This window comes from Balaenoptera musculus, chromosome Y (assembly GCF_009873245.2).
Source record: "Balaenoptera musculus isolate JJ_BM4_2016_0621 chromosome Y, mBalMus1.pri.v3, whole genome shotgun sequence".
NCBI classification, from domain to species: domain Eukaryota; kingdom Metazoa; phylum Chordata; class Mammalia; order Artiodactyla; family Balaenopteridae; genus Balaenoptera; species Balaenoptera musculus.
In genome coordinates, this window is record NC_045807.1 from 1,508,547 (window position 1) to 1,532,144 (window position 23,598).

The 23,598-nt window shown below is 51.9% G+C and overlaps 1 protein-coding gene across 1 annotated transcript in view; it reads left to right on the forward strand.

Moving 5' to 3' along the window:
* The first annotated feature begins 1,773 nt into the window (after positions 1 to 1,773).
* The window catches only part of LOC118889462 (H(+)/Cl(-) exchange transporter 4-like), a 68,348-nt gene continuing 46,523 nt past the window's right edge, over positions 1,774 to 23,598 (forward strand). The window contains 2 exon segments of the mRNA XM_036841224.1: positions 1,774 to 1,828; positions 20,013 to 20,091. The gene's annotated coding sequence lies outside the window, so the exon portion shown is untranslated.

Here is a 23,598-nt window from a genome sequence, read left to right on the forward strand (position 1 = left end):
CGCGTCCCAGCTCCCGTCGATTCTTGGAACTCCCACCACCGTAGTCCCGGCAGCCCAACCCCAGCGGGCAGCGCGTCCCGTGTCGGGGACGCTGGGTCCTCTGTGCGCCCGAAGGAACCGACGGTACGAGGCTTGGAAGGGCCGGCCTCCAGAGCCGAGGTGACCCAGCCTGCCGGGCAGGGCTGAGTGGCTGGGCGGAGCACGTGACGCTCGCAGCCTGGCTCTTGGCTGGGGGGTAGTGGGGGCCCGCCCCGCGCGCCGAAGGCTGAAATCGACTTCTGCCTCTGGCAGGAAAATGAGCTTGTCAGCTTCTGTCTCTAGCGGACCCTCAACCCAGTGGAGCAGGGGATTTCGGTAGCATTTAAATTTTATATCTCAGGAATCTGAAAGCAGAAGGTAAGTTGCTTATCACTCAGAAAAACAAATGAGAGGAAGGACCTGGAATACCGTACGGCCACTCTGTTGATTTTTAAAATCGAGTTGAAAATAATCGATCGCTGGGCGAGACAAGGGCCATTATTTAGCCCCAAATTAGAGACTGACCTTCTGAACAGAAATTTGGTTGATCAGGAGGGGATGGTGGTAAAAGGGCCCGGGGTTAAATATAGAAGGACATGAAAGCTGCCGGAATAAATAGCAAGTACGTGGTAACCCTGGCCTGCTTGTGAAACAACCCATTTCACATCTCTTTCAGGGGCGCCAGCCAAGGGAATGTTAAAATTGCAATTTAAACTCAAACGAAAGGAAACTAATCTATATGAAACTGGAATACAAATAAAAACAGTTCCTGCTTTTGCTCTTTCACATTTCAAAAACGTTTATGTGGTTTGGCAAGAAAGTTGATATCTTCACAGTTTAAGCCTGAAATATGCCATTTCAAATTTACGAAATGTTCACAGTTGGAATTTTCTAAGTCCCTCTAGGCAAGGCTGTTTCAGTTGTGAATGAGAAATATTGACATTGTACGTATTTTCTGTAATAGATGACTCACTTCCGCAGAATGTGATAAAAATTAGAAAACGTATAGTAATGAGTTATTGCGAATTAACTTTCATGTCTGAGAGATCAAATTCTTTGCCAGAAGATTTAAGAAAACAGACACAAGTACAACCATGCTCATGCAAATAGCGCTTTACTTTAAACAGTCAAATGTTCAAGTAAGAAGTATAACTATGTGGTGTCACTGTTGTTTTCTTCGGCAAAAACACGTTGATAATGGAATGCAGGTACTGAGAGTAATTAAAAGCATTATTCATCAGTGCAATTAGTATTACATTCCACAATGAATATGCTTCAAATTAATGTATTTGATATACGGTTTGAAACATGGACCCTCTATGCAAAATATGTATATGCACTCTGTATTTTAACTGTCATTTTGATTTGCACAAAATAGATTTATTTATTTAGTTCTCCATCGCATTTGATAAAGACTTTTTAAAAATAAAAGACTAAATTATTTCCTTTCATTACTAATCCCCTTATTGAAATCCTATTACCCGCGTGGAGCCTGGAGTCATTTGGGTCTCCCCTTCTGTGTGCTGTTTGTTTCCCACAGTTCGTGGAAGGCTAGGCCAGCCGCCCACACCAAACACACCGCCCTGAAAGGAGGCCAGAGCGAGGCTTCCCGGGCACTCGCTCCTCACCTCCAGGGACTTCCAGGGTCTTTCCCCGCCCCGCCCCTCCCCTCCTCGCCCCGAGGGCGTCACGTGGCGGCGTGAGCCCGCCTCCCGGTGACGTCAGCGCGTTTGCAGCCGTTGCGCCGAAGAAACGATGCTCTAGGATGCGGTGCAGGTGGGCGAGTGGCCTGCGCCATGCGGCACTGCAGGTAAGGGACTCTGCAGGAGGAGCCCCTGCAGCCCGTCGGCGCCCCAGGAAGCGAAAGTGGGGTTTCTGGCTGCTGCGGCTGCTGCAGGCACCAGGCAGCAGGGGGGCGCGGAGGGCGGCCGCTGGAGGCTCACGCGTGACTTGGGTCTTGGCAGGCGCACCCTGGGAAAGTGGGCAGGGGCCAGACTGAAAGACCCGGGCCTCTTTCACAGGAGGGGAAAAAAATCAGGAATGATCACAGTACACGCATTGTAAGGAGAGAGAGGGGCTTGTCAAAGGTAACTGTTTACCGACGGTCATTGTGCTTCTTGAATAATGACGCGTTTACTGATTCTCCTTACGGGGGTTTGTCCTCAGTAGTCAGCCTGATTTCTTTCAAAGGCAAGCTGCTGCTTTGCTTGAAATGGAATGGAAACTTCTTGGTTAGCATTTGAAGAGCTAGATGTGCGGTCTAAATTGTTTGGCATTATTTTGCAAGGTTCCAGCATTTAAAGAGGTATGTCAGAAATGTGTTTGTTTTCTCCAGGTGTTTTAAATAGATTAAAAAATAACAGTATCCAATAAAATAAAATAAAGCTTCCAATGTGCGTGTGTTGGAGAGTGCAAACGAGCTACATCTGTTCAGAACAAAAAGGTCTTTAGGAGGGGGTGGAGCTGGAAATGAACACCAAAAGCCATGAATTTCCAGTGTTCTTTTTGATTCCATTGCTAAATAATTTGCTTGCTGAAAGAAGGGGCTTGATGACACAGTGGCAGATGGAGGGGCATCAGCTGACTTCAATTTTAGCAGAACAGGGGGTGGGATTTTAATGGACTCTTTTGAGAGTTCAGGCCTGTGTTTACATTCCTTTCTCTGGTTCACTTACGACCCGAGGCCAGGACATGTGTGGGTACCCTTAGGAGGAGAATGTGGCGTTCTTTCCTGTAAAACGTGACCCCTCTGGAAGCCGTGGTATCACTGAATTGTGTTGGAACTCACACCATGAATCATTTGACCCATGCAGCAACTGTGGGAGGACCTGTAAAACAATGCTATTTTAGTTGATAATTCAATAAGGCATTTCTTTCAGCGTTTGGACACCCTGATGCGTTGCTGCAGTAATTCAGTAATTAATTTACTGCAGTTTTCTTCATTTGGTTCAGGTTGGCTATTAGAGTGAAGATCCTCAGGCCCTTACCTTCCCTTCTCCCCCAGCCCACCCCTAGACAGACAGAGCAGATGATAGACAGATGTAGTAGAGACGTGATTCCACTTCTGGCTTTGGGACTGTGGAACCTGGGACAAGTCACTTTGTGTCTTTGGGACTCAGTTTTCTTGCCCCCAGAGTCACCAAGGAATTTATACCAGGGTTTCTCGGCCTTGGCACTATTGGCGTTTGGGGCTGGATGGTGTTGTGGGCACCGTCCTGTGCTCTGGAGGATGTTTGTTTAGCTGCATCCCTGGCCTCCGCCCACTAGATGCCAGTAGCCCCCTCACCCCAAGTTGTGACAATGAAAAATGTCTCCAGACCCTGCCACTTGTTCCCTCGTGGCGCTCCATTGCCCCTGGTTGAGAACCACTGATTTGGATGGTCTTGAAATGTTCTTCTGCCTCTGGTATTCTAGAATTCATTGTCCTATGATTTGTTTCATGCTGAGCCCTTGGTCAGAGATCCGATTCCCTTTCATGATGTTGTCAATGCGAAGACTTTTTTATGCTCTGGGGTTCCAGAAGTAGCTTCAGTCAAAGAGGGGAGGCCTGTTTTGTGTGCCAGTCGTAGCTGGGAAGCTAGCTTGCCAGAGTGTCAGGGAAAGAGGGAAAGACACAAGCGCTAGATCAGCGTGTTTGGAACTGGGGTAGTCCAGACTCCGCATCCTTATCTGCAGAAGTGGGAATAGAAGGACCTGTGTGGAGGTGTCGAAAGGAGGGAGTGAGATACGGGGGTGCTGGTGCCCGTTGTGGCCGCCACGGTCATGCGCTTTACGCTCCAGTGCAGGACTGGCCGCTAAAGGTCTGGCTCTGACACTTCAGAGAGCGGCTTTGCTGCATCACTTCACCTCTTGGAGCCGTTGCCGAAAATGTAAACGGGGCTACTGTACTTGCTGGTCCTGCTTCTTTGGTTTTTGGGGGGATCAGATGGATGTAAGAGGGTCAGCAAGCTGGAAACTCCCGGGAGACAGGAAGCGGTGATGGCAGTGGCATTGCAAGGCGTGGGCCATGTGTAGTGGGTTTGGGGGAGGGAGCTTATAATGATCAGAAAAATTATCCTTGTCGCCCCACGGGCCTGGGACTGTGGTGTGCCCCTCCCCCAATACCCTTGCCCTCAGCTCGCTTTCTCTGCCTCTTCCTGGCCCCATAAAATTGCTCTCCTGGGGGAGGGTTGGTCTTTAGTGAGAAAGAGCCAGTGTGCAGAGACCAGGGCACAGGCAGCCTCCTTTGTCCACTTCCAGCCATTTTCTTTACAGGTGGCGCCCACAGCCGGCCAGGTAGCTTGTCCCCAGAATGGCTTGGCACCCTAGGTGGTTCATTGGGCGCTGTCTCTGCACCCAGTCAGTGATGTGAAAGAAAATGAAAAAAGAGGAAGGCTTCCCTGGTGGCACAGTGGTTAAGAATCCGCCTGCCAATGCAGGGGACACGGGTTCGAGCCCTGGTCCGGGAAGATCCCACGTGCCGCAGAGCCACTAAGCCCGTGTGCCACAGCTACTGAGCCTGTGCTCTAGGGCCCACGAGCCACAGCTACTGAAGCCCGTGTGCCACAACTACTGAAGCCCGCACGCCTAGAGCCCGTGCTCCGCAACAAGAGAAGCCACTGCAGTGAGAAGCCTGCGCACCGCAACGAAGAGTAGCCCCCGCTCGCCGCAACTAGAGAAAGGCCCCGCGCAGCAAGGAAGACCTAATGCAGCCAAAAATAAATAAATAAAATAAATAAGTTAAAAAAGAAAAAAAAGAAAATGGAGGAGGATTCTCCATCAAATGAGACTTCAGAGATGGGATCACTGTCCTAGGCAGCTCTGCTGCTGTGACAGCACCGCAGGGTGGGTGGCTTACCAGCAAGAGACGTTTATTTCTCACAGCTCTGGAGGCTGGAAGTCTGAGATCAGGGTGCCGGCATGGTTGGGTTCTGGTGAGGGCTCTCTTCTGGATTGCAAACGGCTGCCTTCTCCTTGTGTCCTCACATGGTGGGAAGAGAGCAAGCTAGCTCTCTGGCCTCTTCTTATAAGGGCACTAGTCGCATGGTGAGGGTTCCATCTTCATAACTTAATCACCTCCCAAAGGCCCCACCTCCTAATACCATCACATTGGGGATTAGGATTTCAATTTATGAATTCTGCGGGGGGATCCATTCAGTCCATGACAATAACCAAATACAACTTGTGCCCTTGATTGGATCCTGGCCTGAACAAACATCGGTAATAGGCTTTGGGGACACCTGGGTTATTTTTATGTGCCTGCCTTCTCGATCATGCGAGGAAACGATTGTAAGTTTGATTAGGTGCCATAATCTTGTGGTGTGGTGGGCACCCAGCTCAGCCACTCGTCATTCCTGACACAGAAGCAGTGAGGTGAGACATGCTTGTTTCCTGCTGCCACGTTTCAGGGTAATTTGTTACACAGCAGTAGGTAACTAACACGTGTATGTGTACAGGAGTCTTATTTTTCAGTGATGCGTGCTGAAGTAGTTAGGGGTGAAGTGTCATGAGAGCAATAAGTTACTTTTAAAGTTTTTTGGGTTTTTTTTTTAACATTTTTGGAGATCTTTTTAATGTATGGCTGAATAGAAGACAGATGAATTCTCAAACCTGCTTCTGCATTCAGTCTGTTGCAGTATCACATGTCATGTAGCCTCTGGAAAATTCCACTGGACACTTATGAGAGAATGAGAATGGAAAAAGGCAAATAAAAATTTACAATTATTATAAGGATGTTTTTGACAGCATAGACCCTCTTAAAAGGCCTTGGGGACCTCAGAGTGTCCCCAGACCACACTTTGAGAACCACAATAATTTACTTTTAAATGGTTCAGTTGAATGGAGAGAGAGCGAGAAGAGGCAAATACAGTCAAATAGGAACACTGGTTGAATCTGATTGGTGTTATTCATTGGACTCTTCTCCATAATGTGCTGTGTATTTGAAAATGTGCACAATAGAAAGTTAAAAAGAAGGTAGAAAAGAAATATAGACTCTCGGACATGTGAGGGGTTCTGATTGAGATCTGAGGGTGAAGCCCACGGGGAGCATTTTTAACCTGAGCTCCAGGTGCCCTTGACCGCACGAACCTGAGGCCCCAGGGGAGACCTGCTGGCCCGGAGGTTCCCAGCTTACCCAGCAGCCCTCCAGCCCTGCACCCTCCCAAACCAGACCCAGGGGGATTAGTTAGTGGTGAGGAGGGTGGGTGTATGAGCCCTCTGCAAATTCTGGCGTGTGGGCTGCGGGAAAGGCCTTATTATCAAACCCTTGCTTGACTGTATTGTCAGGGGCTGGCCAGAGATAAGTTGTCCTTTCTAAGGGCAGGGCTGGTTTCCTTTCTAGAGAGTGATAAGTATTTTTTGAATGACTTGTTTTCCATCGAAATAGTAATAGATGCTTTTTGGGAGGATTTCACACAGGATAAAGGTTATGGAAAGAGGACAAAGTCTCTTTCCCATTCCCGGTCCCCCATCCCACTTCCAAAGGCAACCACTGATAACTGTCTTATATACTGTTACAGAAAATGTCTATGCAAATACATCCATCTATAGAAGGTATATAGCACTTTCCTTTTTCTTTTTTCTTCACTAGGATGTAATTTACATGGAATGAAATGCATGGATCTTAATTCAGTTGGTTTTGACCAACTGAAGAGAACATTCTTGGTACTCCCAGAGGGCCTCATCTTGCCCTCCTTTAGTCAAATCCTCTGGCTGGAGGGTACCACCATGCTGATTTCTGTCAGCACAGTTTACTTTCGCCTGTTCTTGAACTTCATATACCTGGAGTCCTGTGATCTGTACACTCTTATGTCTGGCTTCTGCACTGGGCCTGATTGTGAGATTCATCTGTGTTGTGTCATGTAGCACTGATTCATTCATTCATTCCATTTTCTTGTGAAAGTACTTGGGAGAGTAATATACTTGATAGACCTCGTTTCTCTTACTCCTGCTGTTTGGAAGCTGTTGTACATACATCAGCTTGCTCACAGCATGTTCCAGAGTGTGGACGGTGTGGAAGTTTACTTAACCAGTCCCCTCTTGATGGGTGTGTGGATTCCTCAAGCTTTTGTAATCAATGCTTATGGTATTATGCCAATGTAAAAATGCCAAACAGGAAAAGACCTCTGGGATTAATTAAATGCATAAAATTTAGATGTTGGAAGCTAGCTAGCTTCAAAAATCAAAGCCACCCTTATATTTTACATATGACCAAGAGATGTCCCGAGAAGTCAGGTGACTTGCCCAAGGTCACGTGACCAGTAGCAACAGAGTTGGGGAACCACCCAGGTCCCCAGAGGCCTTGTATAGAATGTTCTTTTTTGCACTATAGGCTCTGTGAGGGAAGGAACTGTGTGTGCTTTGTGTTCACCACTGTAAACCCAGCACATAGCACGTGGCAGAGTAAGTGCTCATTAAATATTCGTTGGGTGAAATATTAAGTGAAATGTTAGTACCCTTAGAAAAGACCACCGATGTCCTGAGAACTGCAAAGGTGTTTCCATGAGATGTGAGCCTCGATATTCATTCATTCATTCACTCCCTCATTTACTTCTTTGTTCAGCCAGTATCTGTTGGGTCCCTGCCGTGTGTCTAGGCCAGGGTTTCTCGCCCTGGACACTGTGGGCTCTCGGGCCGGATGATTCTCTGTGGGGGGCTGTCCTGTGCGCGGTAGGATGTTTAGCGGCGTCCCCGGCCTCCACCCGCTCGATGTGGGTTGCACCCACTGCCCCGTCCCCCACTTGTGACGGCTGAACTCCAGACATTGACAAGTGTTCCCTGGTGGGCAAAATTGCCCCTGCTTGAGACCTACCAGTAGTCTAGGCACTGGGGTTTACCGTGGAACCAAATGGCCAAGGTTCGTGCCTCGGTGGAAGTGACATTGAAGTCGAGGAAAGAGAAGATAACTGTATTTGATAGGTTGTGCTGTCGCATGAAATATAGCGGGAGGCGGAGGGTGGGCAGTGGTGGATTCAGAACCCTGGTTAGACAGGGCGGTCACGGAGGCCCCTCTGGGGGCCCACACGTGACCAGGGACTGAGGGGGAGCCACGTGAACATCGAGGGGGCAGAGAGCTCCGGCTGAGGGAACAGCCAGTGCAAAGGCCCTGAGGCGAGGCAGCAAGGAGGTGGGCGTGTCCAGAGAAGAACCGCCCAGAGAAGCGTGGTGGGAGAGGTGCTTGGAAGGGTGGCTGGGCGGACCCTGTGGGGACTCGGCAGGAGTGGCACCAACCCTGGTGACTCTAGGTGTGATGGCAAGCCACTGGGTGCTCTTGGGTGGGAGAGTGACACTTCGGGACTTGTGTTCGAACGGATGGCTCTGGCTGCGGTAAGGAGAGAAGTCAGAGGTGGGTGAGAGAGAAAGCAGGGTGGCCGGCGAGGAGGTCGGGACGGTGGCCACGTGAGCGGTGACCTGGGTGGCCAGGTGAGCTGCAGCTTAGAGGACCGTGCCCTTAACCAGTTTAGCAGCCGTGTCGTGCTTGGAGCCAGGCGGGCCTTGGTCGTCAGAGGAGCGCGTGCGGTCAGGTAGCACTGTGAGTGTGTGGCGACAGCGCCGCGAGGTGGAGGCCGCCTGCAGCGCCTCTCAGGACAGTGTCACCAGTGACGGGCGGCGGTTCGCAGGGACAGCACAGGCGACAGCTCTTGCATTCCACAGATGACACTGGAAAGGCTCCCCTTCCGGCCTCCTGGTGTGGATGAAGTCGCTCGAGCTTTCTCGCGGGCCCTCGAGCCCGCCGCCTGCCTCTTTCCCTGTGGACGGGCTGTTCTCTGCCTGGAGGGCTACGCCACCCCCGTGCTGGCCAGCCTGGGTCGCCCACGGTCCACTGTCGCCGAGTCCTCCCGTGCGGGTCCTTGTGCCGGTCCTGAGAGCAGGCAGCTGGCCGTCGGTTGGACTGATGGAGGTTTGAGACCAGAGCCTTCCCCGTTGGAGGCGACTGTCCCCCTCCTGGGGTCCCGTGCGGGGAGAGCCCTGCGGGCTAGGCCGGGCCCTCGACCCCCCGAGGACGCTGCCGGGCCTGCTCCCACCAGCGGCAGCGCTGGTCCGGGGGTGGGGGTGGGGTTTGGCCGGAGGGAGCGTGACACAGACACGCCGAGTTCTGTTAATCCCCTCGGGAGGTCTGGTCCTTGCCCTGGTGCCCGGGGACCTGCTGACTCATTTCTCGTGGCTGCTGTTGCTGCCCCTGGGCTCGCCCCGCACTTTTCACCGCGTCTCTGGGGGTGGCCGGAGCTTACCTCCTGCCGGGATCTTAGCCTCCCTTCTGGGTTGCGATGGTCAGTGTAAAATTTATTGTTTCCATCCACCGGAGCCCTTGGAGGTGCTGGTTGGGTTAGGACGAGAGGGGCCACCGCAACGATCCCAGACACGTTATTTTCCTCTTAGCTCCGTCAGGCCTCCCACCAGCCCCCCTTTTGCCCAAAACATAGGAGTTGACTGACATTTCAGCCCTCACCTTGGTAACCCCGCTGGAATACGGTTAAGCCACCCCGTGGCCGTGTTCCCGCTGTGGCCTTGCTCTGAGGACACTGCGAAGGACACCTCGAGGCTGCATTGGAGGACTCCGTGCATTTAACCTTCACGGACATGCTGGTTGTGAGTGTCTGTGACATTGTTTTCATCCCCGAGGGGGAGTAGCCCACATGAGCAGGAAGTAGATTGTTGCCGAGGAAGGTGGTCTGCAGAGGTCCCAGGAGAGGGAGGGACACGGCAGCGTTTCTCACCAGCATCGTCTTCAGCCGCTGTCATGGGCTGATATTGTGTCTCTCAGAGCGCACGTGGTGAAGTCCTAACCCGTAGTACCTCAGAATGCGACCTTACTGGGAGATGAGAGCTTTGTAGAGGTAATCAACTTAGAACGAGGCCCTGAGGGTGGCCGCGGTCCAGTGTGACTGGGGTCTTTATAAGAAGAGGGGGGTCTCTGCACAGACAGGCGCAGGACGAAGAGGGTGTGAAGGGGCGTGGGGAGAAGACGGCCGTCCGCCAGCCAGGGAGAGAGGCCTGGGACGGATCCCGCCCTCACAGCCCCCAAGGAACCAACCCCGCTGTCACCTGGATCTCAGGCTTCTGGCCTCCGGCACTGGGAGACAAGAAGTTTCTGCCGTTCGAGCCACCCGGCCTGTGGGGCTTGTCAGGGCAACGCTGGTGAACTAATCCAGCGGTGTTTGCCAGGGCACACGAGCCATCGCCCACCCGGGAGGTTGGACGGTAACCCGGCAGCCTTTACTTGAGCGCTTTCCGCGCAGTTTAGGAGAAGCTTGGCGAGCAGTGCCCTCTCCGTGGAAGCAGGTAGCTCTTGGGTCCCGAGAGGAACGAGGCCTGTTCAGTCCTCTCACGACCCAAGAGGAAGGGTCCTCGGGCCCTGGTGGGAATCTGGCTCCCATCTCACTGTCTGTGGGACTTGGGCTTGAGACCTAACCTCCCCTCTGCCTCAGCTTGCTGATCTGTAACGTGGGCCTGAGGGTGACGGCATTTACTTCACAGAGTGTCAGGAGCCCTGGTGACTGATACGTGTGACGCGCTTAGGACGGGAGCCCTATCCAGAGTCGTTGTTGTTATTATTACTGTGCGGAAGTTCTCCATCCTTGGCCCCGGGTGCCGGGAACGCGGAGACCTCATGGCCGTCTCCCTGCCCTCTGGGGAGGGGGGCGGGATGTGAGAACACTGAGTCCATTGTGTCACCGGAGGCCACGTGCCTTTGGCCTCAGCCCCTTCCCAACACGCAGGCTGTGTTCCGAAAGGGGACAAATAGCCGCGCAGCCCTGGGGCCACAGGAGCCGTGCCACGGAAGGCGGCCGTGCCCTGCACCAGCTCGCCAGCCTTGGGGGGGCAGAAGGGGTGCGGGGAGGGCTGGGTGCTGGGCAGGGGCCAAGGGGGAAGCAGGAGGGGGAGGTAGAAGTGACCCTCCCCCTCTGTGCCCGCTCCAGGCAACATTTTGAAGCTGACAAACTTTAATTCTCACGTCTCTTCCTGTGCATCCTGCGGCTTGAGCTTTCTTCTCTTGGGGACGCCGGAGGGTGCCGTGGCCCTCGGCCTCTCGCCACGTGGCCACCAGGGGGCTCCTCTCAGTGTCGGCGCCGCTGGGTCTAACCTCCCCGGGGAGCGCCGTGCGGTGGCTGGAGGGTTGGCTAGAGGGGGTGGATGAAGCGTGGCCCGTCACCCGCCTAAAGGTGTCTGCATCTTGAAAGCGAGACTCCATCATCTCAAATGAATTTGAAGTTGGTGGGGTTTCAGGTGAGATGGAGAGGGGAGGGGAGGGGAGAAGCTTTGACTAGTGGGGGAACCGGCCTCCAGGACGGGCCCGATGTCTGCCTCCTGTGTTCATGGCCAAGTGCAGCCTCTCCCACACTGAGTCCCTCAGGGCTGACTGTGCCCCCGGCGGGGCACGCTGGAAGGGGCGGCGTGTGACTCACAAGGCTAGGTCATAGAGACTGCTGCTTCCACCTCGCTCCTGTGGAGCACTTGTTCTAGAGGAAGCTGACTGCCGTGTCCCGAGGACGCTCAAGCAGTCCCGTGGAGGCGCAGGGTGCAGTGGAACCGAGCCCTCGCGCCAACAGCCAGCACTGACTTGCCTTCAGATGCCTGCGGCCCTGGGCGACAACCTCCTGAGAGACCTCGAGCCAGAAAGACGCAGCCAAGCTGCTGCTGAATCCCCAACCTGTAGAGACTGTGTAAGATTATATGTTTATTATTTTAAGCTGCTGAGTTCTGAGGTAGTTTGTTATGTAGCATTCTAGATAATACACGTGGGGAGGAGAGGAGCTCCATGCACGGTTTAGGTTATTGATTGTAAGTTAGGGCATATTGATGATGAGCTTCAGTGCATTGATTTTAAGTAAATGGACAGCTGCGTATATTTCAGGAAAATGTCTACTTCCCTGTTGATCTTCATAGCCTGGAGACTTCAGTCTCCACTAGCCCCCAAAGGCCAGTGGGGTTTGGATGTCTGCTGTCACTTCAAGCACCCAGCATTGCAAATCTGGGATGTCACTTTCTTTGGGAGCATCTCGCCTTTTCTCCCTGCACCAGTGAAACGTGCTCCAGCCTGTAGTGCAGCTTGGAGCCCATGTCATGGTGGGTTTGCCAACCCCAGTGCCTTTGCTCGGTCAGAGGGTTCAGAGTTTGGACCTGAATTATTTCAGTGGGAGATCAGTTTTTCTAGGTAGGTATTTTAAAAGAGAAAGAAAGTAGTTCACAGGCGCTTGAGAGAAGTGTTGCAGCATGCCAACTAAAAAATCTAACTTTTGTACAGTGAGGTGATGAGATTTAATTCTAGTTGATGGGTCTTTTGGGTTGCCTTGAGTAATAAATCTTTTATTGAAATATATGTGCAGAAAAGTGTGTAAAGTGTAAGTGTACAGCTTGATGAATTTTCACAAAGTGATGACACCTGGGTAACCAGTGCCCAGATCAAGAAACAGGAAGTGGGACTTCCCTGGTGGCACAGTGGTTAAGACTCTGTGCTCCCAATGCAGGGGGCCCGGGTTCGATCCCTGGTCAGGGAACTAGATCCCACATGCCTGCTGCAACTAAGAGTTCGCACGCCACAACTAAGGAGCCCACGTGCTGCAACTAAGGAGCTGGCGAGCTGCAGCTAAGACCCAGCACAACTAACTAACTAACTAACTAACTAACTAACTAAATAAATAAATATTAAAAAAAAAAGAAAAAGATAAAACGTGACCAGCCACCAGAAGCCACCCCCATGTCCCTTCTGGTCACTCCTCAGCCCAAGGGTAACTGCTGTCCTGATTAACTCCGCACATTCGGTTTGCTTGTTTGGAACTTTGTTTTAATGGACTCGTGCGTTCCTGTGTCTGGCCTTCCCTTGACATTGGGTTTGCGAATTTCATCCTTGTCAGTGTACGTAGTGGTAGGTTGTTCATCCTTGTGGTTGTGTCTAGTCGCATAGTTTTCTCTGTATATAGATGTCTTTTTTTCTCTTGCTGCTGTTTTTCTTTTCTTGCTGCGTTTAAGATATCCTCCTTTTCACTGGGTTTAGCAATGTGATTATGCCACCCCTCAGTGTGGTTTTATTCTGTTATTTATTTGGGCGCTTGGGGTGTATTGATTCGCTGAGCTTCTTGTATCTGTGGGCTTGTAGTCTCGTAGTTTAAATCCTGTAGAACGGGATTTCCTAGAGCAAAAGTTCTGGGCCACAAATGAAAACGTATTTCAGAGAAATTTCTTGAGAGGACTTAAAGGGAGTTTTAAACCAATTTCCCTCTCACCTCCTGCACTTGGATAAGAAATGTGAAGTAGGGTTTGGCTCATCCGGCTGCTACAGGGACTGCCAAGTCTTGGTGCTCCCCCCTTCCCGCTGTGATGGGTCCAAAGTCCACTTCTTTGGGCTCCCAAGATTCTGGGTCAGATGCCTGTGGTTGAGCGTCAGCCAGGATGTTGGCCGGCTGCACCGAGGAAGAGATCTGTCTATATTTGTCAGCCCAGCTTTTTTCCTGGGTGAGAAGTAATAAGGGAAAAATCAGGATGAATCGAGCAGTTAAAGAAACCCCCCGAACTTAGGAGGGGAAAGCAAGGCATGCCCTTCAGACTTGCGTTGCTACAGAGGATAAAACTGCGGACCATGGTGCATGTGAAAGGCGATGCAGTCAAAGAGACGTGTCCCAACCTCTCATTTTCACATCTAGTGACTTGAGTATGGTTTTTGTATTCTTTTTGTCCTGTGTATACTCACAGGTAAGCTATCTTTCTTGTATGTATTTTTGAGTGTGCCTGTGCAGTGATGTCCCAAGCGTTAAGCTGACGGCTTCATAGAGTTTTCTATCTCTAAATGGATGCAGTTTTGTTTGTTTTTTAAAAAAATGTTTATTTAAATGTAGTTGATTTACAATGTTGTGTTAGTTTCAGGTGTACAGCAAAGTGATTCAGTTATACGTATATACGTAAATATATATATTCTTTTTTTTTGCATTCTCTTCCATTACAGGTTATTACAAGATATTGAGTAGTGTTCCCTGTGCTATACAGTAGGTCCTTGTGGGTTATCGATTTCATGTTTTAATCCCAAGCTCTTAATTTATCCCTCCCTCCCCCTTTCTCCTTCGGTAACCGTAGGTTTGTGCTCTGTGTCTGTGGGTCTGTTTTTGTTTTGTAAGTAAGTTCACGTGTATCATTTTTTAAGATTCCACATACAGGTGATATCATATGGTGTTTGTCTTTGTCTGTCTGACTTACTTCACTGAGTGTGATCATCTCTAGGTCTAGATGGATGTAGTTTTAATAACGCTCCTTGTAGAGGAGAGATTGCGTGTGCGGTGGGTGAAGCTTTTTAGGGTTAACGGATGTTGTAACTGTACAGCAGGCTCAGCAAACACTGCCTCAAAGGTGCAGACAGTAGATGGGGGTGAGTAACGCAGGCCTCTGCCCTCAGGAGCTCAGAGGCAGCAAGCTTTGAAACAATGATTCCAGTTTATAAGTAAGATTGATATTCAAAACAGTAGTAATTAAAACACAACGGGAAGGATGCAGGGAAGGAAATGGAGTGGGGAATAGGAGGGGAATGAAGGGTTTATAAGGGTCCCTGGTTGTTAAAGCCCGGTCTGTGGGCCAACAACATCAACCTTCCTGGAAGCTTGTGAGAAATGCACATTCTTGGGCCTTGCCCCAGAGCTGCTGAAGCTCAATGTCTGGGGCCGCGACCAGGACCGGGACCCAGCCCTCCCGATTTGCCAGGTCACCTGTTGCGTTCAATAAAGTGTGTCAGGGAGTTTTCCTGCGTTCTTACACGGATGACAGGTTTTACTTTGCCCATTAGTACAACTTACCCATTTGGTTTCTTTTAAGGGTCGTGCTTTGGTGTCATCCCTAAAATCTCTGCCTAGCCCTAGGTCATGAAGATTTTGCCCATTTGTACAGGGCCATAAACATCACTCAGGGATTTATGCAGGCAAAGGCATCCCTGGCTGAAGAAAGAGAAAGTGGGCTGCAATGCTGCCTTCATTTGGGTTCTCTGAGAAGCGGACCCTGAGACGAGGATTCTGGTGCAGGGCGTTTCTTGGGTGCTGCAGGGACGCTGGGAGGGGCGACCGGGAGAAGAAGGCACCCGTTAGAGCCTGGGCTGTTAATGCAGCTCACCCTGTGGGCAGCTGGAGCTTAACTCCATGCTTTGGAAACTCTAGAAAATGACGCTTGCTGTGTCACGAGCTCCCCGAGTCACCTGTGGGTTCACTAGGAGGACTTAGGGGACCCAGTGTATAGTTGTCTTCACTGCTGTGACCTCCTATAATGGAAGGCTATAAAGCAAAATCAGCAAAGGGAAAAGGCGACGGGGCAAAGTCTGGAGGAAACCAGGCTCCGGCTCCCAGAGTCCTCTTCCCGTGGAGTCCCACAGGATGTGCTTCACTTTGCCCACAGTGAGCTGAGGCAGCACGGGGGACGCGCTCTCTACCCAGGAAGCTTGCTGGTCTCAGTGCCCAGATTTCTACTGCGGGCTGGTCCTGTAGGCACTCTGTCCAGCTCGTATCAAAATTCCAGACTCCCGGAAGGAGAGCGGAGGTTTGGCATCAGTCACAGTACTTGGACAACCAGTTTAGGTACCACGAGCCATTCTCATCAGTGCTGGGGATGGTGTCAACCCTCCTGGAATCCAAGTTCCCAGGTGCCAGCCGAGGGCCAGCCTTGCCAGCAGGCCTTTCTGAAGAGAGCAGTCTCTGGCCTGCAGTGCTAAGTCTTTTCTGCACAGGTACGAAACACATGCCTTGAAATGATCCCGTTCAGGGGGCGAGGGAGTGGGAGTATTTATGCACCAGTTCCTGAGGGTCATCGGTTAATACCTGCTCCCAATAATGCTCTTCAGGTGTGCCACACCAGCAGAGCCACCTTCCACGGGGCCTGAGGCAGTGACCTCAGGCGCAGAGATACAGTTGGGAATCAGCTGGAGCTCACTGGAAGGTTTTGAGGGATATGGGTGGGGCACTGGGAGCATCAGGTACAATAGTTACTCTAGAAATTGGGTGGGGACGACAGAGCCATGTGTCCAGGGCAGTTCACATGCATGTAGTCATGCAGCAGTATTACAACTGTGGGTGAAAAGACCAAGGTCAAGTCTTCCCTCTAACTTCCTTGGGGTGTGGCAGGGATGCCGGGTAGGAGGCACCGGGAGAGCCATGGATGGGCACCTCCTCCCTGTGTCTGCCTGTTTCTTTCTCTTCTTCTGAGCCTCCCATATGCATATATTTGTTCACTTGATGGAGTCCCATAAGTCCCTTAGTGTGTGTGTGTGTGTGTGTGTGTGTGTGTGTGTGTGTGTGTGTGGAGTGTGTGAGCGAGCATTGTGGAGGCAGAAGATACTGGTATGTTTAACAAATGTTTGCTATAGCCTCAAACATGCATGGCAAAAAAATTTTTTTCTCTTTATCCACACGAGCACATTGGGAGACCCATGTCTGTTGTGTAATTTGAAGCTAGCTGTGAATTTGTATTGGATTGCATTTTTGAAGCGTGTCATGGTGGTGTGTGCACAGAGATCCAGGGCATGAATAAAGGCAGGCCGGCGTCCCCTCATTCATTTTAAGCTCCCGATTTCCTCCCCCGTCAGAGAACTGAGTGGATGGGGAGCTGGCCTGGCCGCCCTAGGAGGAGGGGCTGGGGGGAAAGGGTTTACACCGGATCACACGGTCATGATGATGATTGTGGTAATGCAGCCCTCGAGTTGAGGTGTGACACTCTTCAAAGGCAGGAGCTCCAAGACTGCCCTCTTCCCCACGCCCCCTCCAGGATCACAATCTGCATTTTAATAAGACCCCAGGGGATTCATGGGCTCATCCCAGCCTGATTCAGGGTCTCACCTTCGAGGCTGCACTTTGAAAGCACCTGGGGAGCTTTAGAAGTGCTGATGCCTGGGCCCCCAGACCCGGATTTAACTACGCCGGGCTGGACCTGGGGTTGGGGGCGTTTGTGAAAGACCCCAGGTGATTGGGCTGTGCAGCCAGGGCTGGGACTGGCCTGGGACCTGCTCACCGCGCCTCCTCAAAACTCTCCTTTCTCAGCCCTCAAGTCACCTGCCTTCCTGCCTGCCTCTGACCATGGCTTCTTTTTTTAAAATTTATTAATTCATTAATTAATTTGGCTGCGTTGGGTCTTCATTGCTGCGCGAGGGCTTTCTCCAGTTGTGGCGAGCAGGGTCTACTCTTCGTTGCAGTGCGCAGGCATCTCATTGCTGTGGCTTCTCTTGTTGCGGAGCACAGGCTCTAGGCATGCAGGCTTCAGTAGTTGTGGCTCGCAGGCTCAGTAGTTGTGGCTCGCGGCCTCTAGAGCACAGGCTCAGTAGTTGTGGTGCATGGGCTTAGTTGCCTTGCAGCATGTGGGATCTTCCTGGACCAGGGCTCGAACCTGTGTCCCCTGCATTAGAGGCAGATTCTCAACCACTGCGCCCCCAGGGAAGCCCCTGACCACGGCTTCTTAATCTGCTTGGGCCGTGATTCTGTCTCTGGCCCCCAGTCCCGCCTGGCTCCCCGGGTTTCTTCTTTTCAGATTCTTTCCCCATATAGGCCACTAGAGAGCACTGAGTAGAGTTCCCTGTGCTGTACAGTAGTAGGTCCTTACTAGCTGTCTGCTTTATATCTAGTAGGGTGTGTATATGTCAGTGCCCATCTCCCAATTCACGCCTCCCTCCTCCCTGGGTTTCTGACTTCAGCCCGGTCCCTTTTCTGTATTCAAAGTGTGGTCCGCAGACCGGCAGCAACAGCTTGTGAGAAATGCAGAGTCTCAGGCCCTACCGTGGCCGTGCTGGGTCAGAATCCGCATTTTAGCCAGCTGCGCAGTGCGCCAGATGTGTGGGAAGGCGGGAGAGGCGCTGCTCCCGCTGTCAGGGCGCGGAGAACTGGTGGCGTTGGCGGGAGCCAGGGAACCGGCCGCAGGAACGGGAAGGCCCTTGCTTGCTCAGTTTCTCGGTGTCGCTCTTGACGTTGGCGCGGGCCGCTCTTTGCTGTGCGGCCGTCCTGCGCACTTGGGATGGTTATCGGCATCCCTGGCCGTACCCACTTGATGCCGGGAGCGCCCCCTGGCCTCCCCCGCAGTCGTGACAGCCGGGACTCTCTCCAGGCACCGCCAAGTGGCTGCCTAGGGACACAGTTGGCCCTGGTGGGTGCCACTGCTTCAAGCACAGCTTGCCTGCAGTGGAAGGCCACTCTGGGGAGAAATGACCTGTGAATCCACATGGTTCAAAGGTCACCAGTTGACTCTGGGGCCCCCAAATATAACCCCCTGCAGGGAAGTGCCCAAAAGGCTCGTTTGGCCCAGTTTGGATGAAGGCAGAATTTCTCCACCTCAGCGCTGGCGGCACTTGGCGCCGTCCTGGTCCCTGTCGGGTGCTGAGCAGCAACCCTGGCCTCCACCCACTAGATGCCAGCTGCACCCCTGTCCGAGGTGACAGAATGTGCCCAGTGACCCCTGGGGGCAGAATTGCCTGTTGGGAGCCCCTGGCCCGTCCATCTTTGGTCCGTGTCGCCCGGTCTCATCCCCCCGCGGTAGACCCGCCGCAGAGGTGGCGGCTCCCAGGGTAGCCACTCCCCTGGAAGGAGGGTCCTCCTTTTCGCTGTCGTCCGCATGTGGCACTGCATGGGTCCCCTGCTCACCCCACAGCCAGTCGCTGTGCCTGGCGGTTGGAGACTGTCATTGGCCCGCCTGGGTCACGTGCCCACGGTGGGGCGGGGAAGCTTTGGTACCCAATGGAGGGGAGGGACAGTTCTGGGGGGCGAGAATGGCCTGCTCTTGCACCCCTGTGTGGAGCTAAATGCTCGGCTGCACTGCCATCTAGCCAGTGACCGGCTCATCTAGCAAATGCCAGGTGCCGGCGTTTCTCTGCCCGTCTCCGGGCCGCCTCGGAGGGCGCTCAGCCCTTTCACAGGTGTGCAGCCCAGGCTCGGCGGGGCTGGCAAGGCACCCACATTGGCCTGCAGGGCCCAGGTGTCCTAACCCCCCATGCCCCCTTCAGTTTCTCCCCCTCCAGGCCTCCCTCCACGGGCCTGGCAGAGGGCTCTTTCAGGGCATCCTCTTCTTCTCCAAATGCTTCTGCATCTCAAAAGAAAGCGAGCGTTTTTAGACAGCCCCGAAGCCCCTGCCCATCGAACTGGAGCTTTCCTTCCCACCGTAGTCCCCTTCTGCCCAAACCACCAGGACCGTGGAGAGTGGGGAAGGGCTTGTGCTCCAAAGAAAAATGACGCTACTATCGCCGGAAGACGGAACAGATGCGCTGGGCAAAAGCCACAAGTGAGAATCGTGCCTAAGAAGCTGCATTTCCTGATGGGCAGCCCGCATTTTCAAACACTTCTTCAAATTGCAAAGTATAGCAAACACGCCCCAAAGTGCATAACACCTAACTGTATGGCTTAGTGGATCGAACACGAAGCCTCCGTGTCACCACCTAACGTATAATTTATAGGATGCCACATAGATGGAATCACACGGTGTGGATTCTGATGCGTCTCGACTCTTCGGTCAGCAGGCTGTGTGAGGCCCACCCATTGCAAGCACACTTCGGGAAGCACTGGAGTCAGAGGGTGTGTAGAAGCCGAGAAGCCGCTGAAGGTGACAGAGGAGTGGCCACGGTCTGGAGCGGGAATTGCCCTTGAGTTGCTCAGGGCACAGAGCCCAAGCCATGGGCTGTGGAGACAGGAGTTCCTGTGACCTGAGGCAGGAGTTGGGGCTAAAGGAGGCTGAGGGAAGGATGGCGGGTGAGGCAGGGCAGGGTACTGGTTGGAGCAGATGGAGAGGAGGCAGGCCCCGCCCGGTGGGCTCAGCTGCCCCAGGCAGCAGGGCTGCTCACACAGCACCCTCTGGTGGCCCAGTGGTGCAATGACACTCCTCTGAGCCCCAGGGAGCCCAGGCTGGTGGCCTTCGGAGGAGCGGCCAGCACCGAGGAGCTGGCGGCCAGCAGACATCAGCCCTGAGTTTAGTGCCTGCTGTAATCCATGCAGGTTGCAAGAAAAGTGACTTGTGATTGGTGGTTGGAGCTTCTGGAAAATCTGTAAGACATGAAGCTTTTTTCCGTATTTTTTTTTTAGTTGTCATCTCAGGCCTGGCCCTGAACTCTGTGTTCTCGAATCCTCTCCTCCTTGTGTCCCACTCCTTTCACGGTGTCTTGTGAGGATGTGTGACCTCTAGCCCTGATGGCCTTGACCACTTTGTCAAGGTGATGCTATGACCATATTTGTATTCACAAGCCAGGGGCATCTGGTGTCTTGAAGCATTAGAATAGCTAATTTGTTGGAGAAACTTTTCCGACGGTAGGATATCATAGAAACCTTGATGTGTATGTGTGTGTGTTAAGAACTACCTTTTATACCTCCAAAGCTTCCAGGTTGAAACGCCGCCCGGGAGGTCCTGTGGTTGCATTTCCGGGGTCCCATCCTTCCCTTCCAGAATCCTGTGCAGGACGGCCGTGCCTCTCCATCTGTGTACGTTCCCAGCGGGTGGTGACGCTTGCTCTGCTGCTTGTGTTGGTAGGTGAGGCTTGAAGGCCTGCCGGTGGCTCTGGCACCGTGGACAAGGGCCTGGCAGGGGGCAGATGCCCCGTGAGTGCTTGTGTCAAGTAGCGCCCAGCAGCCCCCGAGCGCAGCCTGTTTCTGTAGGTCACACGCCAGGGCACACAGGCACACGTCTTCTTTCCGCTCTGTCTGGGCTGCTCTGTGCTTCAGCGACCGAAGGGCCGACTGGACGAATTGCGACCGAGACTGCATGGCCCCTGAGCTGAAAACATTTCCCATCTGGCCCTTTGTAGGAAACATTTGCCAAGCCCTGAATGGCAGTTAAGTTACTGCGAGGGCACGGGGAGGAGAAGGACGGCGAGGCCAGCTTGCTGGAAGGGCTCACGGGGCCAGGAGGGGGTTTTGGTGGCAGTTTCCACCACGCCCACGCTGCCAGAGGAACCTGCTGGAACTCACCCTTGGGGTGACGAGCCTTCCTTGCTGATTGGAGACTTCCGATTTTTTTTTTTTTTTTTGGCTGCACTGTGCAGCTTGCGAGATCTTAGTTCCCTGACCAGGGATCGAACCCGGGCCCTCGGCAGTGAAAGCGCAGAGTCCTAACCACTGGACTGCCAGAGAATTCCAAGACTTTTAATATTGTAATCTGAGTGATGACTTTCCGTTCCGTCTGCCCAGGTCATCTGGGGATTAGCTCATAGTGTCATGGCTCCAAGTGGGAAACCAGCCAAATGTCCATCCACAGTAGAAGGGATAAACTCATGGGGGTCTGTTTCCACCATTGAATACTATAGAACAGGAAGAGGCAAAGGACATCATCCCGTCGGCCAAATCCAGCTCACTGCCTGAGCCAAAATGAGCTAAGAACGTTTTTTATATTTTTTAATGATGGAAAGAAACTGAAGGAAGAATAATACTTTGTGACAGGTGAAGATTATATGAAATTCAGACTTCATTGTCGATAAATCGAGTTTCATTGCCACATAGCCCCAGCCATTAATTTGTGTACTGTCTCTGGCTGCTTTTACGTGACAGTGGCAGAGTTGAGTAGTCCCGACAGAGGCCACGTGGCCCACAGAGCTACAGATATTTACTCTCTGGCCCTTAATAGAAAAAGTTCACTGTTGTAGAGCATAGAGAATGAACGAACGATAATTAGACACACTCAACACCATGGCTAGATCTTACAACACCACATAGAACAGAAGAAGCTGGAAACGAAAGATCCCATTTATATAAAGTTCAAAAACGGGCAACATTAATCTGTGGTGTGAGGATAGTGATTCCCTTTCCGGGTGGGGTAGGGCCTGGAAGGGGCCATGAGGGAGCTTCTGGGGGCTGGTCACGTTCTGTTCTTGATCTGGGTGCTGGTGATGTGCGTGAGCTCACTTTGTGAAAATTTGTGGAGGTGTCCACTTAGGACTTTTGCCTTTTTATGGATAGATGTTTCTTTCAATAAAAAGCTTACTTGAGAAGTGATTTCAGTCTGGCAGCTCCTCAAAAGGTTAAACGTAGACTTACCATATGACCCAGTAATTCTACTCCTAGGTGTCTACCCAAGAGAACTGAAAATACATGTCTACGTGAAGACTGGAACGATCATAGCAGCATTAGTCACAATAGCCCCAAAGTGGAAACAGCCCAGATGTCCGTCAGCTGATGAACGGACAAACACAACGTGGTACATCCACACAACGGAGTATTTTTCAGCCATAAAAAGGAGTGAAGCACTGATGCTCCAACATGGACAAACCTTGAAAACATTATAATAAGAGAAAGAAGCCAGACACAAAAGGCCGCATGTGATATGATTCCATTTCTGTGACGTGTCCAGAAGAGGCAAATCTGTAGAGAAGGAAAGTAGGTGAGTGGTTACGAGGGGCTGGGCCAGGAGAGGGACTGCTGTGGGCATGGGGTTACTTTTAGAGGATGAAAATGTTCTGGAATTAGATAGTGCACCTCTGTGAGCCAGAAGGAAAAGGTCCCAAGGTGACAGCCACCTCGCCTGCTCTTTCGTGCTGCCCGTCCAAGCACAGGTGACTCGAAGGTTGACAGGGAGAAGGCCTGACTTTTCCACCAGGTAATCCAGACCTGCCCCCAGATCCAGGCCGGATGAGTAACGCAGCAGTTTCCAGAATGTAGGTAAAATGAAGACGTTAGATTTGCTACTCCTGTTTACTAAAATAGCAGTTGCCCGGAAAGCAGGGCAAGTTGGAAGACTGTAGATAATTCGCTTCCTAGCCTTGCCCTGTGATTATGCCCAGGCCAGCCCCGACTTCCCTGGTCTCTGTTTCCCTCTGGCTGGATTGGAGGGAACAAGCATCTTCCTAGCAGCTACAGGTGCACGTGCGTTTCCATCAGGGAGAGGAGCGTGGACTCTTGGCTTCTTGCTGGTTACAAGATCCCCCGGCTTACTGGGGGCTTGCTTTTTCTATGTTTTTAATGATCTTTTCTGAGTTACACTTTTGGGTTCCCATTTCTAGCTGTTAAGGGCAGTAATGATCACAGATATCACTATAGCTTTTGAGAATGTGAGATTATCACTCAGATGATCTCAGTTTTGCCAGCAGTGAAGAGTATGTTGTTTTTTCAAGTGATTTTCTGCTCTGTAATGACTGATAGAGACGGCTGGCAGTGAAGACAGCTCTGAAATTTCTGGAAAGTTCCCTAGGCTTAACCAGTATCTGTGCAGGGACAAAAAGTTTTGATGAATTAAAGATTGTTTGCTTGTCCCCGAGTGTGTGGAAGGGGCTGGAACTAAGCTTCAGTCTCTGTGTCATCTGCTCTGGGTGGAAAGCACCTGAGAAACAGTCCAGCCCAGGACTGTAGTTTTTGAGAGGAGGGCGGTGAGGGTCAGCAGGGGTCAGCGGAGGTCACACAGCCAGATGGGATTCACGCAAATTTCTTGGTTAGTGGTCTTTTCACTTAGAGTAGATGTATTTCGTTTGAAAGAAAATAGTCTCTAATAAATGTAAACACTTTGAGGAGTTTTCAGGAGAAGATATTTAAAATGCCAGGCGTAGATTCATGTTTTAATGGCCTCACGAGTTCTTGGTAAACAGAAATCGCAGCAGGTCCCCCAAAAGTTCAGTTTGACTTGCTTAATCTCCCTGAGCAGAGCTGGAATCCATCAGGTCCCTTCTGTGAGCTACAGACATCAAAGGAC